The following is a 15,886-nucleotide window of genomic DNA, read 5'->3' as shown; positions in this document are numbered from 1 at the left end:
TTATTAGCCTTTTGCGTATACTGTGATTATAATTTAAGTAGACTAACAATATAACCTTAAAAAATTTTTTTTGTAAATTTGTTTTTTAAAAAATAGGCTAGGAAGTAAAAAAAATATATCGCTTGGAACTGAAAGAAAATGAATAACATATTTTTAAAAAAATTAATTAAAGATGAATCCCTCTACAGTAAAGAATGCTTTACAGTAGATATCCTGAATTAACTTTATTTTTATATTCCGAATAGAATTTCCTTGGCTTTAAGAAGGTAAATTTCATAAACAAAAATTTCTGGTCTTCTGGAAGGAACAGGGCATTTTTTAGAACATTTTAAATTTCGGATTTAGGTAAAAAAGGGAAGATCCAAAACTTCATTTTCAAAATTCCAGGACTATACCAATCCAAATACTTTTTATTTTGTAATAAAAAACGTATTTTCTACCACAAACCTTGAAACTGGGCGGATTTTTTTATAGGTTTGAGCCGACCTACACCATTCTAAGTTGTTTTGAACGCCAACCCTAGGACACGATTCGTATTTCAACATTTTGACGCATTTAAATTCCACTTTCTTGATGGTTTGATACTGACACACAAGTCACTTTCGTAAAAATAAATTCATGTAATTTTTATAGCTGAAAACAAATAAAGAAATGGTTCAATAATATTCTTATAATGACGGGGCATACATTTTGTGATAAATATTTGCAATTGTTCGGTGATTTCTTTTCCAAAAATTATGAAATTTAAATTCTATTTTTATAATAAATTCGCTGATAATTAATTAATTATCAGCACTTGTTACATAATCCATTTTTAATTTTCCTCTTTAACAAGAAGCAGTCCAGACTTGTTTATTTCACAATGAAGAATCGACTCAAGTCTCCTACTAGTAATTTTATCTTATCGCCTTATCTACTATCTTCAAATACATAAATATACGATTTTTCTAACAAATATTTTTCTACTCTTTTCTTTTTTTAAGTGCACTGCGAAGTCATAATTACTAATTATATCTGCGCTGTAACAGTAAGTAATAAATTTTAATTCATCCTATTATAATAGAACCGAGTGTTAAAAGATTGCAAGGCCGTTTTCATCGAGGAAAAAAATTCGCGACGAATTGATGATTAACAAATTTTTAATTCCACAAATTCTAATTAGGCCTTTAAAATATTTCAAAATAATTATTATCAAGATAGTAACAATAACACAATTTTAAAAATTCGAAACTTTTTAAATTAGAAATTAATTTTTTTTTAATTTCAACTCGCTTCAAATTAATAATGATTAAATTATTATTTATACATTAAATTTTGTTTAAATAGTACAATTAAAATTATAGCTTTCAAAATTTCAATTTAACACCCTGAAATTTTATCTATTTCGAACAATTAAGTTTCAAATTGTTTAGTTTTTAATATTTATTTTGATCACTGCTCATTTTAAATGAGCCGTCAAATATTTCTGTATATTGTAAAAGTAGTCTTTTTTTAAATTAAAAACTGCAAATTGAAAGGATTGAAAATGGAATATTTTACACTGAAACAATATTTGAATAATATGCGAAATTAAATAAAATCGTATCGTAAAATGCATTATTCTTTAATTTTCAATACGCGAACTGCAGTTTAAGGTTACAATAATTAATTTATATCTACAGTTCATCAACTTAAAACGTTTTTTATAATCAATTTTCAAATATTTTAATTCAAATTTAAGCTTAAAAATGAAAGTCTAAAATGGAATTTTTATAAAGTAAATCATTTTAGAATTATACATTGTAAACTGAATATTTTATAAATGAGAAAGTCAGGTATTCAACTGAAAAAAAACTGTAATCGAACTTAATCAAATTGCATTATATCATGAGATATAAAATTTGTAATATTTCAAGTGATTGGATACATTTTTCTTCTAAAAATTAATAAAATTTCCGATAAAAAAATTAACTGGAGCACTCAAAGTAGAACTATTTTGAATTTAAATTTAAACAATCAAACCTTAAAATTTGTTTAATTCAAATACTCAATCATTCTCAATATATAGTCTATATCCCAACTCAATAAAAAATTATGTTTTTCATTTTAAAAATTGAATAGTTACAATTTCACCTCTTTCAACTTGATGAAAATGATTAATAGAAAAAAGGGCCTCTTTAATTTCAGAGAAAAATTCAAATAAAAAATTCTCTTCCTTCCAAAGCAATGAAAATGTTATAAAGAAAAAATTATCTTTCTTCAAATTCATAAAATATTGAAAACCAAATTCTCCTACTTTCCAACTCGACTAAAATCTTTAAAATATATAATGACCCTCTGCTAATTCAACAAAAATCAAGAACTAAATTTTCCTTCTTTCAAACTGAATAAAATGCACCTGTTATAGATGAGGACTGTTTTTTATTTTAAATTTGGTTGAAAATGACCTTTTTTGTTGATAATTCAACGGTTTTGTAAAAACAAAATCGTGTTGTCAATTCGAAAATTTAAAAATTTTGTAGAAAATTAAAATGGTTTGTATAAAATTGGTGTATTTTATTAAAAATTAACTCTCTTGAATAAAAAATTACCTATTCCATTTTTTGTTAAAAATTGACAGTTTTTAATTTAAGAATTCAAATATGAAGTAAAAAAATTTCGAAAAAACATATATATTTTTGGTTGAAAATCAATTTGTTTTAGTTTCAAGATTCAAATATTTGCTTGAAAATTCCTTTTTGTTGTTTAAATACAATCAATTTTTATTTTTAATTAAAATATATTTTTGCTGAAATGTCAAATATTATATTTTATATGAAAAATTCATATTTTCAGATTGAAAATCAAACTCATTGGTTGAAAGTTGAACTAATTTCATAAATGTTCATTTTTTTATTTTATTTATTTTAGATTAAAAGTTCAACTGTACTAAAAAAATTCTTTTTGGTTAGAAAATTAAACTATTTGATTCAAAAAGCAACTATGGTTGAAGTTTAATCTTTCTTGTTTCAAAAAAAGTTTATTTTTGTAGGTTAAAAATTAGACTATATTGTTGAAAATTCGTCTTTTTTGTAGAAAATTAATCTTTTTGATCGAAAAGTAATCTTTTGTTTTAAAATTTAAGTAATTGGGTAAAAAAAATCTATTTTGTAAAAAACTTGCCTTCTTGTTTGTAAGTTTAACTATTTTTTTTAATTCTTTTTTGTTTTTTTGTTGAAAATTAACTTTGTGAATCTTAAATTTAACTATTTCATTTTTAGTGAAAATTTTTGTTTTTTAATTCAAAATTCATCTTTTCAAGTAGAAAATTAATTTTCTTAGTTAAATATGCAATCAGTAATTTGCTGAGAATTCATCTTTTTTTGGTAGCTAATAATACTTCTGTTTTAAACATTTATCTTTTTCTTTGAAAATATAAAAATTTGCTTTAAAAAATCCACTGTTTTGTAGAAAACTAATTTTTTTGTGAAAAATGCAATTTGGTTAAAAAATAATCTGTTCTGGTCAAGGCTTCAACTTTTATTTTAGAAATTCGTCTTTTTCAATTCAATTCAAATGTTTTTAATATAAAATGACGAGGCCTGTACAAAATAAAAAACTTTCAAGATTTTAAAAATTAAAAATTTAAACTCAAAATTTATTAAAACTGATAGATAAAACTGAAAATACCTTTGAGCGATCAACAGTTTTCCTTTAATTAAAAGTGTTTCATGGACTCGATTTGACGCAATTAAGGTAGAACAAAAATGTTGACTTTTTCCTTCCTCGATATGAAGATAAACTCTGTCAACTCTGCTCTGTAAACTTTGCGCCTCTGCACAAGAAAGACTCCACTGGGGATTTTCTTTGCACACCAAAGAAACGCCAAATCAATTTGAACCACGTGACTATTTTAGGATTATGATTGCGTGCAAGGTGCGGCTGAGGTGTGGTTTATCACCGTCTTCCCTCGACTTATTTCATTGTCCACAAAAAGGCCGGAGACAAATAAAATCCGAAAACTAGAATACATTTTTCATTTCCTCAATTTATCGAACTATAAATCACCCATCTTGAAACAGTAAAACTAGTACTGAAATTTTTAAAAAAACTTCTACTATATTACATTTTCAAAAAAATTAATGAATTTTTGTAATCATATAGTTGAATTTCCAATCAAGCTATTGAGTTTTCAAATAAAAATATAAATTTTCGACTAACAATGAAATAGTTAGATATTCACTTTTTAAAAAAATCAATATTGAAAGAAGTAGTTCAACTTTCAACCAATTAATTGAATTTTTAATACAACAAATGAATCCTCAATGAAAAATTGACGAGCTGAAATTTCAACCAAAACCTATTTTAGTTTGAAATCATAACACGGATTTTTAACAAAACAGTTGAATTTTCAACCAAGAAATATTTTTCTATCGTTAAAAAAAAATGTGTTCTAGACTTTTGATTTTGTAAGTCAAAAAGACAAATTTTCAACCAAAGAGGATAAATTTAAAACAAAATTGTAGAATTTTCAACAAAATAGTTGGATCCTCAAACAAACCGAAAATTAGTTTGCAACTAAACGGTACATTTTGAACCAAACGAGAATCAATATTAACCAAAAGATGAATTTTCAAACCAAAAAGACGAATTTTTGACAAAAGAGTTAAATTTTCAACTAGAAAAAATTTTTAAGTAAAAAAAAAACAAAAAACAGAACCTAACGCAAATTGTTGCACTTCCAAGCCAAACAGGCAAATTTTCTACTGAACAGTTAAATATTCCCTAAAATATGAATTTTCAACAAAAAAAAATAATAATTTTCAACCAAACTGTCGAAATTTCAGTTGAAATAAATTAATTAAAAAAATAAAATCAACAAAATAGTTTAATCTTTAAGCAAGTAATTGAATTTTCAAAGAAAGAAGAAAAATTCTCAACAAAAATGGTAATAATTGATATTTTTACCAAAAAGATTTTAATTTAAAATCAAAAACTGTTAAATTCAACACGAAAATATGAATTTTCAATAAAAAAGATCCTGTTCAACCAAGAAAAATGTTTTCACTCGAGATAGAAAACAAATTTAAACAAATTGTTGAATTTTCAACAAAGGGCAATGGGAGAAATAGGATTTAAATATACGGATAAATAAAAATGAAGCTTGACAATTTATAGACTAAAGAATAGCAGTTTAAATACAAATTAAAGTTCATTTTTAATACTGTACAAATATTTGCTTGGAAAATAAAATCAATTTTCCACATTACACTTGTTGATTGCGGTCTAAGTTTTAATTCCGCAACATTTTTGAGGCTCTAAATGAAAGAAAATTTTTCTCAAACATTTGGTTTTATATTTAGAGTTAAAAAATGTACAAAATTTAAATAAAAAAAGAACATGTAAAGTGAGAATATAAAAGTGAATAAAATAAATTATAAATAAAAGGCTTTTACTTTTTAAATTGATTATAACATCATAAAAGAGGTTGTTTGAACTATTTCAAATTAAACAAAAGGTCTCTAAATATTTTAAAAAGATTTAAACCCGATCGATCTGTCTCGTTAAGGGGTAAAATGTCACTAGTTATAATGTCCTCGATCAAAGGGTACAATATCGACGCCCGAGCATTATAATAGTCACCCCACTTCCTCCCTCACGCGATAATAAATATGCAAAATGTCATGGATGTAACTTGAGTATCTGATGACTAACATCGCACAAAATCAATAAAATCCAGAGAACAGAACAATAAAGAGCTCATCAACATCGCAATGAAGTATAGGAATTAATAATTTAAACAAATTTTGCAATAAAACCTATAAATACTAGAAGCCAATACCAGATTTTCATGAAACAATAGTTACGACTACATAAAAATATTGATTATTATAAAATAATCAAAACAGTGAATAATTGTGATGATAGTAAAATATTAAAATTAAATCTCGATAATAAAATTAAATCATTTTATCACAAACCGATAAATAATTTAAATTAAACATTAAATCGTTTAAAGTTGAGGAAAACAGAAATATAGTATTCTCTATTCCAACTGAAACAATAACAAATTCCGCAAGATTTCCATAGATTAATATCGCCCACGATCAATAAAAAGCCGGAAAACAGATAAATAAAGATCTCATTAAATAGGCAATTGAGTATAAGCATTAAAAATTTAAACCAAATTTTGAAATAAAAACTATGAACACTATAGATCAATTCCTGATTATCATAAAACAAAAGTTTAAATTAAATAACAATATTTATTATTACACAATAATTATGAGAATAACGTATAATTGCTATGATACTGAAGTATTAAAATTAAATCTCTAAAACATAGAACTTAAATCATTATATCACAAATAATTTAAATTCAACATTCAAGCGTTTAAACTTACGGAAAGTACAAATAAAAAAATTATCTACTCCACTTGAAACAATTAAATGCCCAAATATTAATGATTAATAATTCCAAGATTATATATTTTTTAAATGAAAGTTTAAAAAATTGAAACATTTTAAAACAAAAGCTCTCAAAATTGAAAAATTTCAGACTAATATTTTGAAAATTGAAAATTTTCATTAGAAAGGAGTTAATGTTATCATTTCTAATTTAAAGCGTTCAAAATCAAATAATGACATTTTATTTAAAATTTCGAAAATAGGAAAATTTCAAAACGTTAAAAATTGAGATTTTTAATAATTGAGTTTTGTACATTAAATCATTTAAAATTCAAGTAAATTGTAATTATTTTCTTTAAAAATAAGAGCGTTCAAAATTAAATATTTAAAAAATAAAAACTTTTGATTTATTTTAAATAAAACAAGATTAAAAATTGAACAGTATTATTTTAAAAACAAAATGAAAGAATTCAAAATAACTAGTAATTTTAATTGGAAATCATTAAAAGTAAATAATCGAATACGAACTTATTTTAAAACTTTAAAAAATTGAAGTCGTCAAAAATCGTAATATTAAAAGTTTTTTTTTACTTTAACCCTTAAAAATTTTAATTACATAAAGTAAATTTAAAACGTAAATTATACTTTTCAAAATTTAAACAATTTAATTTCGATTGCAAAATTAAAATTTATGAAATTATTCACTTACTGAGGTATCAATTTCAGTTGATTTAAATTTTTATCTATTTTTTCAAGAAAAGCATTTTTTTAATACTTTTTATTTTAAACTAATCGTTTAATTTTTAACACTTTCTTTTGAATTACATATTATTCATTCTTGAAACTTTCCAATCAAATATTTTTCGATTTTAAATGATTTATTTGTTCAAATCTTCAACTAAAAATCGGACAATTTTAAAATACTACATTGAAAAAAAAACAAGATTGCACTGAAGTTGAACTCTTCCGGATTTTTTTAAACTACAGCTTAAACAATTAAAAAAAAAGAAAGAATCTAAATCCACGCTATCACGTTGAATGTTCTAAATTGACGAATAAATCAAAATTTAAATGTTCAAAATTATATAAATTTAAGCAATTTTAGATAGAAACATTAAAAGTTGAAGGATTACATTTTTTTTATTGAACACTTTAATTTCAAAGTTCAATTTTTTTTCAAGATTCCATGCTATTTCAAATAATTAAATTATTCATTATTTCATTTCGAATATTTGATTTACAATTATTTATTTAAAATAAACAGTCAATAATTGCTTAACCCTAAAAATTCAACTACAGTTCAATTTTAAAAAGCAATAATTAATTTATATTTCACAGATTTCAAGAGATTTCTAAATATTTTAAAAGATTTTTGGAAGAAGGAATTTTGGAAAAGAATTTTTATTCTGATTTAGAAAATCAGACAATTTTTAGTCATAAGAATTATGATTATAATTGGAAACAATAATTTGTAAAACAATTATGATTCTGCATTTGAAGAATTTTTTTTATTTCCTTCTTCGAATTTAGATTTAAAATTCTTTTTCAAAATTTCCTTTTGAAATAAAAAATTCCATCTTCTAAATTAAATTATAATTCTTTAATAAAATTATAATTTTTGTAGTTCTTTACAATTGAATAACTGATTTTAATTGAAAAATGAGTAAAATGCCTGATCAATGAATAAATTTAATATTATTTACCGAATTTTCCCGATGTCAAATAATTCCTGGTCATTTTTCGGTTCAGTGGCCACCCCATTAACGTAAAATAATAATCTAAGAAATGAATAATAATTGGCGATCCTAAAATAATCAAATAAATCCCTTTAAAATCACAAATTAATCATTTAAATTAGAGATTAAATATTTAAACTTAGAGAAATATAAATGAATTATTTGCTTTGCCAACGAAAACAATAATAAATTTTGAAGGATATCACGAGATTTATTTACAACCTACATTCTACAAATATACAAGGTAACGCCCCCTTAATTGCGTAAATAGAGAGTATTATTATCTTATCAGTTATTCTAATTGCAAGCTTCATTCTTATTTTTAAATTATAAGTCTCAAAAAATGAATTTCTTTTTTTAAATTAAATGCCATCTTAAAAAAAAATAATTTCCAAATGTTGAAAAATACTGAAAATTAAAAATGCCTACTTAAATAAAAAATTTCGGCAATATGAAATTCCAGATTACGCAGTAAAAATAAAACTACCGAAAATATTTTTTAAGAAAATTGAAATATTCCGGTTTTACAATTCTGAATTTTTCTAGTTTCGTTAATTTTTACTTCCGGTGAAAAATTATTGTATAATAATTGTTTTAAAATAATTTTTACGATCTCGAATCAAAAGCATATTTTCAATGCTAATTGAAAATAAACAGTGATAACGATTAAAAAATTATTAAAACTCATTCAAAATTTGAAATCGCTGAAAAATAGAATTTGTTACAATCCTGAAATAATAATTCGTCAAAATCTTGAAGGTCTCTCAATTGGAACAGAACATTTTTTAAACTAAAAGCTTAACTCTCGCGTGAAATATAAATTAAACTGTGTTTGAGGATAGATGAGGATAGTGCATTTTTTTGGAATTACTCGTTTGAATTCTGATATTCAATTCTCGAATTTTGAAAAATGAATTTTCAAACTGTCGAAATTAGTAAATTCCTAAATTTAGTTACTTTAAAAAATGTCAAATTTCCGAAAATGGCACAGAACAGTACCATTTATATTGCATTTTTTTATTACTGTAATAAAAAAATATAATAATTTGAACATATCTTTTTATCAAAACATGCAATTGACTTTTTAACGAATTTCTTATGCAATAAACCCATTTTCGAAAAAATGATATTTAGTTTTGTACTGTCACCTTTCAATTAACGAAATTGAAAATTCCAATTTTCAAAATCCCGAAATTAAAAATTCCCGTAAATAGTAAATTCTTGAATACAGGAAATTACATAAATATCAAATTCCCGAAATGAGTAAATTTCAGATATTTCAGATGCCCGAATTTATTAGATTAATCATCGAAATTGTACAATTATCGGGATTTTCAAATCCCGAAATGTTAAATTCCCGAAATTAATTAATTACAGAAATTTTAAATTTCCGAAATGATTAAATTTATGTAATTGTATGATAAACGAAATTTAAAAAAAGGGAATTTCAAAGTCCCAGAATTATTAAATTATAGACATTTTTAAACAGAAATTTTCAAAGCACTGAAATTTAATATTCCCTTTAGTTATTAAATTCTCGAATTGAGGTAATTAAAGGAATTTCAAATTCCCGAAATTAGTTAATTACAAAAATTTGAAATTGCAAATTGCTATAATTACCGAAATAAATAAATTTCAAATGATTAAATTACAAAAATTCAAAATAATCAAAATTTTTTAACCAGAATTGCCAAAATCTCGAAACTTAAGATTCCCAAAATTTGTAAATTACAGAAACTTAAAATTTGTAAATGCACGAAATTAATAAATTACAGAAATTTTAAAACCCGAATTTTCAACATCTCAAAAATATTAAATCGCAAAAATTTAAAATTCCCGAAATTAGTAAATTACAGAATTTTCAAATTCTCGAAATTTAAGATTCCCAAAATGAGTAAATTACAGAGAATTAAAATTTCTGAAATTAGAAAAAGTCCGAATTTAGTAAATTACATATATCTGAAATATATATTAAGGCTAAAAGAGAACCCTGTAATTGGTGTAAGAACTTCTATGATTTCAATAAATATGAATATAAAATTACGGAAATTAACAATTCCCGAGATTAGTAAATTACAGATTTTTCAAAACACCGAAATTTTAAAAGTCGAATTTTGAAAATCTCGAAATTACTTTCTTGAGTTTAGTAAATTATAGAAATTTCAAACTTTGGAAATTCGTAAATTACATATGTCAAAGTACTGAAATAATAATATCAGATTTTTTAAAATCCCAAAATTAGTCAATTACGGAATTATTATAATACCGAAATTGTATAATTAATAAAATCTTAAAGCCCGAATAATCAAAATCCCAAAATTAGTAAATTACATCAATTTAAAAATAAAATAAAAAAAAAACTTTGCATATTTTGTAATTTGAAATTTCGACAACCTACTAATTTCGAGAATTTGAAATATTGGGAATTTATAAATCCAGGTTTAAAATTTCTTACAATTATGCAATTTTCGGAATTTAATAAATTCCGTGTTTTGAAATTTCTGACTTTTTCTAGCATCTTTAATTATTTTCACTTTCGTAATATTTCAAATTCAGAAATAAATATTTTCCGTAGTTTTACTATTTATCTTCTGTAATATGAAATTTGGGAAATTTTATTTTTTCAGTAATTATATTTTCGTTATTTTGTAATATTCGGGATTTTACATTTTCCGCAAAATTATGTTGACCCTATTAATCGGCTTTCCCAAAATAATTGTATAACAATTGTCTCGAAATCATTTTGAGTTTTTTACGATCACGAGTCCAAAAGTATATTTTAATACTGTTCAACAATATTAACAAAAAATCAATAAACAGTGTTATTGATCAAAAAGTGATTAAAATTCATTCTAAATTTGAAATCACTGAACAAATAACATTGATCACAAACCTGAAATGCCAATTTATAATAATCCTGAAGGTCTCTCAATCGGAACAGAACATTTTTTTAAGAACTAAAACACAAAGCACTCGCGTATAATATTAATTAATCCATCTTTTAAGAAAGATTAGATGATAGCGGTATATTTTATAATAAAATACGCTTCTTCATTATGTTATTTAATTTATTATTTGACTTTTTTTAAAAGAAGGTTATGTCAGTATCTCACCACATCAAGAAAGTTAAATTCTCAATTTTATATAAGAAATAAAATCCGAGGACTTTGTTTTGACTTTAAATAAACAAAAAAATTCGGATTTTACGAGAAAACTATTTCAATGTGTTGAGGAATTACTTTTTTAAAGATAAAAAGAATATTTACACCAGTGGCGAAACGTCACATATTACATACACATAAGCATATTCTAGGTTAGAAACATTTTCGCGCATGTGCGTACGTCCAAAATTATGATTAGTTGCGAAATTCCGCGCCAATTTTAAAATCCCGATAAAGCTACTTGAATTCCACATCTCTAGATTCCACAAATCGTTTTTAACCACTCTTTATATTATTTAGTTTGTGAAATTTCTTTATTTTCGCAATTAGGTAAATATATTTTTTTATTATTATGGGGAATAAAAAAAAAGATCCAACCAAGACTCGAGACTTTTGCGCATGATTCAGAAAAGAACAAAAGTCTTAATTACCGACCGATCTCCAGTATCTCCACACCCAGATTTCTCATGTGGAAAAATCGATATAACTGGAAAGTACCATTTTTTATTTCGCAGAATTTACTGTAAACTTAAGCAAATAATAAATAACTCTACATGTAGATATCAAAACAAATATAGAAAGTATCAAAATATTTAAGCAAATATGAAGGATTGACAACTCGAGAAAATATTTTTATTTTTAAAATTCGCGCTTAAATTATTGTATTTCGATTAGCTGGAATCTCAAGATTACAAAACCATTCCGGCTCGAATTTGAATAACGAAAACGAGATGACATCATTTTAAGGAGAAAAAACCTGAATGTTAAAAAAAACTGAAACAATAATTAGTGAAGTGGAAAATTTCCGTAAAATGAAAATTTAACAGAGTTCAAATTACCATAAATAAGTCAAGTAAAAATATAAATTTCGAAATGAATATTAAATTAGCGAAAAAATAAGAAAATCTTGAGAACTCGCACACTTCATTCAAATTTTACACATATGGTAAGTGACCGAACACGCAACTTTTCAATAAACTTTCAATAAAAATATTTAACATTATTTTGTTATTTTTTACGAAATGTCTGTAATTTAAGAATTTCGGGATTTTGAACAATTGGATTTGAAATGTTCTGTAATTTACCAATTTCAGGATCATGAAATTTGGGTTTTAAAATTTACATGATTTACGAATTTTGCTATTTTGAAAATTAGGGTTTTAAATTATCAGTAATTTAATAATGTCGATAAATTAGAATTTCTGTAATATATTAATTTCGGGAATTTTAAATTTCGGCATTTAAGATTTTTTGTAACATCCAAAATTTGGGGGTTTAAATTTCTGTATTTTACTAATTTCTGGTTTAAAAACTTCAGTGATTTAATAATTTTGGGAAATTGATATTCCTGTAATTTCGGGAATCTGTAATTTTTGTAATTTACTAAGAGAATTTACTATTTTTTGGAAGTTTAAATTTCGCGATTTAGAACATTTCTGTAACTTACTAATTTTCATATTTTGGGTTTTCAATTTCTGTAATTTACTAATTTCTGGGTTTAAAAACTTCAGTGATTTAATAATTTCCGGAAATTGATATTTCTGTAATTTCGAGAAATTTTGTTATTTATTAAATTAGAGAATTTACTAATGATAATGCTAGGAATGATTTAAAAATTTTTGATGAAAAAATTTCTGTAATTTACTAACTTCGGGGTTTTTAAAAATTTAGGATTTAAAATTTCCGTAATGCACACATTTTTCTTTTTTAAGCTTCAGTGATTTAATAACTTCGGGAAATTGATATTTCTGTAAATTCCGGAATTTCTGTTACTGACTAAATTATATAATTTACTGCATAGTTTTAGGAATTTTAAATTTCGAGATTTAGAACTTTTTTTTTAATTTCTGAGATTTACTAATTTTGAGATTTTGAAAATTTGGGCTGTAAAAATCCTGTAATTTACTAATTCTTTTTTTTTAACTTCATTAATTTCATAATTTCAAGAAATTAATATTTCTGTAATTTCGGAAATTAGTGTAATTTACTAAATAAGTGAATTTACTAGTTTTGGGAATTTTCAATTTCGGGATTTAGAACAATTTTTATTTTTAAATTGATGTAATTTACTTATTTCGGGATTTTGAAAATTCTAGGTTTCAAATTTAGTTCATTATACAATTTCGGTAATTTAATAACTTTTAAAATTGATATTTCTGTAATTTCCGGAATTTCCGTTACTTACTAAATTAGATAATTTACTGCATAGTTTTAGGAATTTTAAATTTCCCAATTAAGAAATTTTTTTTTAATTTCTGAGACTTACTAATTGTGAGATTTTGAAAATTTGGGCTATAAAAATCTTGTCATTTACTAATTCTTTTTTTGTCAACTTCATTAATTTAATAATTTCGAGAAAATAATATTTCTGGAATTTGTGTAATTTACTAAATAAGTGAATTTACTAATTTTGGAAATTTCTGTAATTTAATAATTTCGGGAATTTAAAATTTCTTTATTTTATAAAGTTCGAGAATTTACTAAAATCGAGATTTTGAAAATTCTGGTTTTAAATTATCGGTAATTTAATAACTTCGGTGATTAGACATTTTGTTTATTCTTCTAGTATCTTGAACTTTTATTTTCGGTATATTTCAATGTCGTTAATAACAATTTTCAGTAGTATGATTTCTTTTTGATAATTTGGAAACTCAGGAATTTTCAGTTTACGGAAATTTTCCATTCCGATCATTATATTTTCAACAGAGTTTTCAACATTCGGGATTTTGTTTTTTATCTTTATTTAATTTTTGTGAAAATGAGTAAAAATACATAAAAATGTAAATCAGCACTTACCTTGGTTTCTTTTTCGCACCATCACTCTTCACTTTTTTAAATTACATTTTTTTTAATTTCACTTTTCACACTTGTTTAAAATTAAATAAATTTTTGTTATTGTAGTGAAAATCTATAGATTCCATATTTAGTTGTTACTCTATTACAAATGTAACAATTAAATATCAATTTCGAAAATCAAAAAATTCATCAGACAATTTTTGGAAATTTTTAAAAAATAATTTTTTTCATTTTCAGTGTTTCGTAGTCCCAGACCAAGGGGGAGTAAGTGGTAACGTTTGGCACTCAAAAAGGGCATATGCGTCAAAGTTGTTAATTTCAAAATGACATAAGTGCTAAAATTTTGAATACTAAAAGGACATGGTTCCTTAAATTTGTTCGTTATTTCAAGGAATTTTAAATATAATTAGCAGTAAATGCACGCACACTTTGTTCGCGTTCACGTCCATGGATTTTTATTTTTTGACATTAAGAACATAAACTATTTCATCAGAATCATAATTTCAAATATTAATATTTGATTTAGGTAAAAAGTTGAAAAAAGGACAATATTTCGAGAGGAATTAAGTATAATTTCCAAAACAAAATGTTTAAAATGGAACAATTTTATTTCAAATGAAAGAATCTCGAAATTAAATGATTTCAATTTGAAATCATTTTCATTTTGAAACGATTAAAATGTGCCAATATGAAATTGAGAACTAAATTGAGTGCTTGAAAGTAAAAGCTTTTGAAATTCTACATTTTTGAATTGTTATAACATGCGATAATTGTAAGTTAACATTAAAATTGCTCGGACCATTTTTTGTAAGATTAAAAAATAAATTCACCGTCATTTTCACCGTTCGAAATGAAAATTTTTTCAATTATAAAACGTTAAAGTTGAATTATTCTAAAAAAAATAACGATAATTCGATTTTCAATAAAAAATATCAATTTTCTACTCAAGAAATACGAATTTTAAACCTAAAATGAAATAGTTAAATTTACAGTTAAAAACAATCAAATTTCAATCACTAAAAACACAATTTTCATTAAAAAAGATACGTGTTCAACTAAAAAGATTAATTTTCCACAAAAAAAAAAGAATTTTCAATAAAATACATAATTTTTTTCCAAACAGTCTAATGCTTAATTAAAAAATATCAGATTTCAATCAAAAATGAAATAGATAAATTTTCAACAGACTATAAATTTTCTGCAAAAAAAGAAGAATTTTCAAATAAAAAAAATTAAGTTTTCACTATAAAAGATAAATTATTGTCACCCTGAAAAATAGGTCAATATTCAAAAGAGAAATCAATTTTCCTCTACAAAAGATTGATTTTTAAACAAAAAAACGAACTTTCTACAAAATAGTTGACTTTTCTAAAAAACGTAAACAATTTTTAACACAAAAGGTGAATTTTCAACAATATAGTTTGATTTGAGAAATAATCATCACTAAATTAAGGGCATCTATTCATTTTTTTCTGAAGCTTCATCATTTTAGTTAAAAATTCATCTCTTTGGTGGCAAATTAATATTTTCTCATTGAAAAATTCGCCTTTTTGGTAAAAAAAACTATTCTTCTTGGTTACAAATTCATCCCTCTCGGTACAAAATGCAACAGATTGGTTCAAAATTAATTTGTTTTAGTTGAGGATTCAACTATTTTGTGGAAAATTCGTCTTTTTTGTCTTAATTAAACTGTTGTTTTCTTTAAAATAAAAATATTTCTTTGTTAAATTATAAAATAGTACATGTTTTGTTGATTTTTTGTCTTTAAAAAAATCGTTTTTTTGTTGCAGAAAACATTTGGTTAAAAACTAAACTATATATTTGAAA

General features: G+C 23.6%; 2 protein-coding genes across 5 annotated transcripts in view; both read right to left on the bottom strand.

Annotated features, from left to right (window-relative positions):
- Positions 1–11,401, bottom strand: part of LOC117180869 (probable phospholipid-transporting ATPase IA) — a 39,695-nt gene extending 28,294 nt beyond the window's left edge. Inside the window, exons 1-2 of one of the 3 annotated variants that reach the window (XM_033373432.1) lie at positions 11,369–11,401; positions 448–519 (exon numbers count right to left, since the gene is read on the bottom strand). The gene's annotated coding sequence lies outside the window, so the exon portion shown is untranslated. Of the gene's footprint in view, positions 1–447; positions 634–3,648; positions 3,769–11,341 lie in introns of those variants that run through there. The other 2 variants (XM_033373430.1, XM_033373431.1) reach the window with 2 other exon arrangements.
- Positions 1–15,886, bottom strand: part of LOC117180871 (PDZ domain-containing protein 8) — a 174,488-nt gene that overhangs the window by 78,120 nt on the left and 80,482 nt on the right. The window lies entirely within an intron of this gene.

The sequence above is a fragment of the Belonocnema kinseyi genome, chromosome 9, assembly GCF_010883055.1.
Source record: "Belonocnema kinseyi isolate 2016_QV_RU_SX_M_011 chromosome 9, B_treatae_v1, whole genome shotgun sequence".
NCBI lineage: Eukaryota > Metazoa > Arthropoda > Insecta > Hymenoptera > Cynipidae > Belonocnema > Belonocnema kinseyi.
Note: the sequence above shows the minus strand (reverse complement) of the source record. Positions and strands in the feature narration are given on the sequence as shown.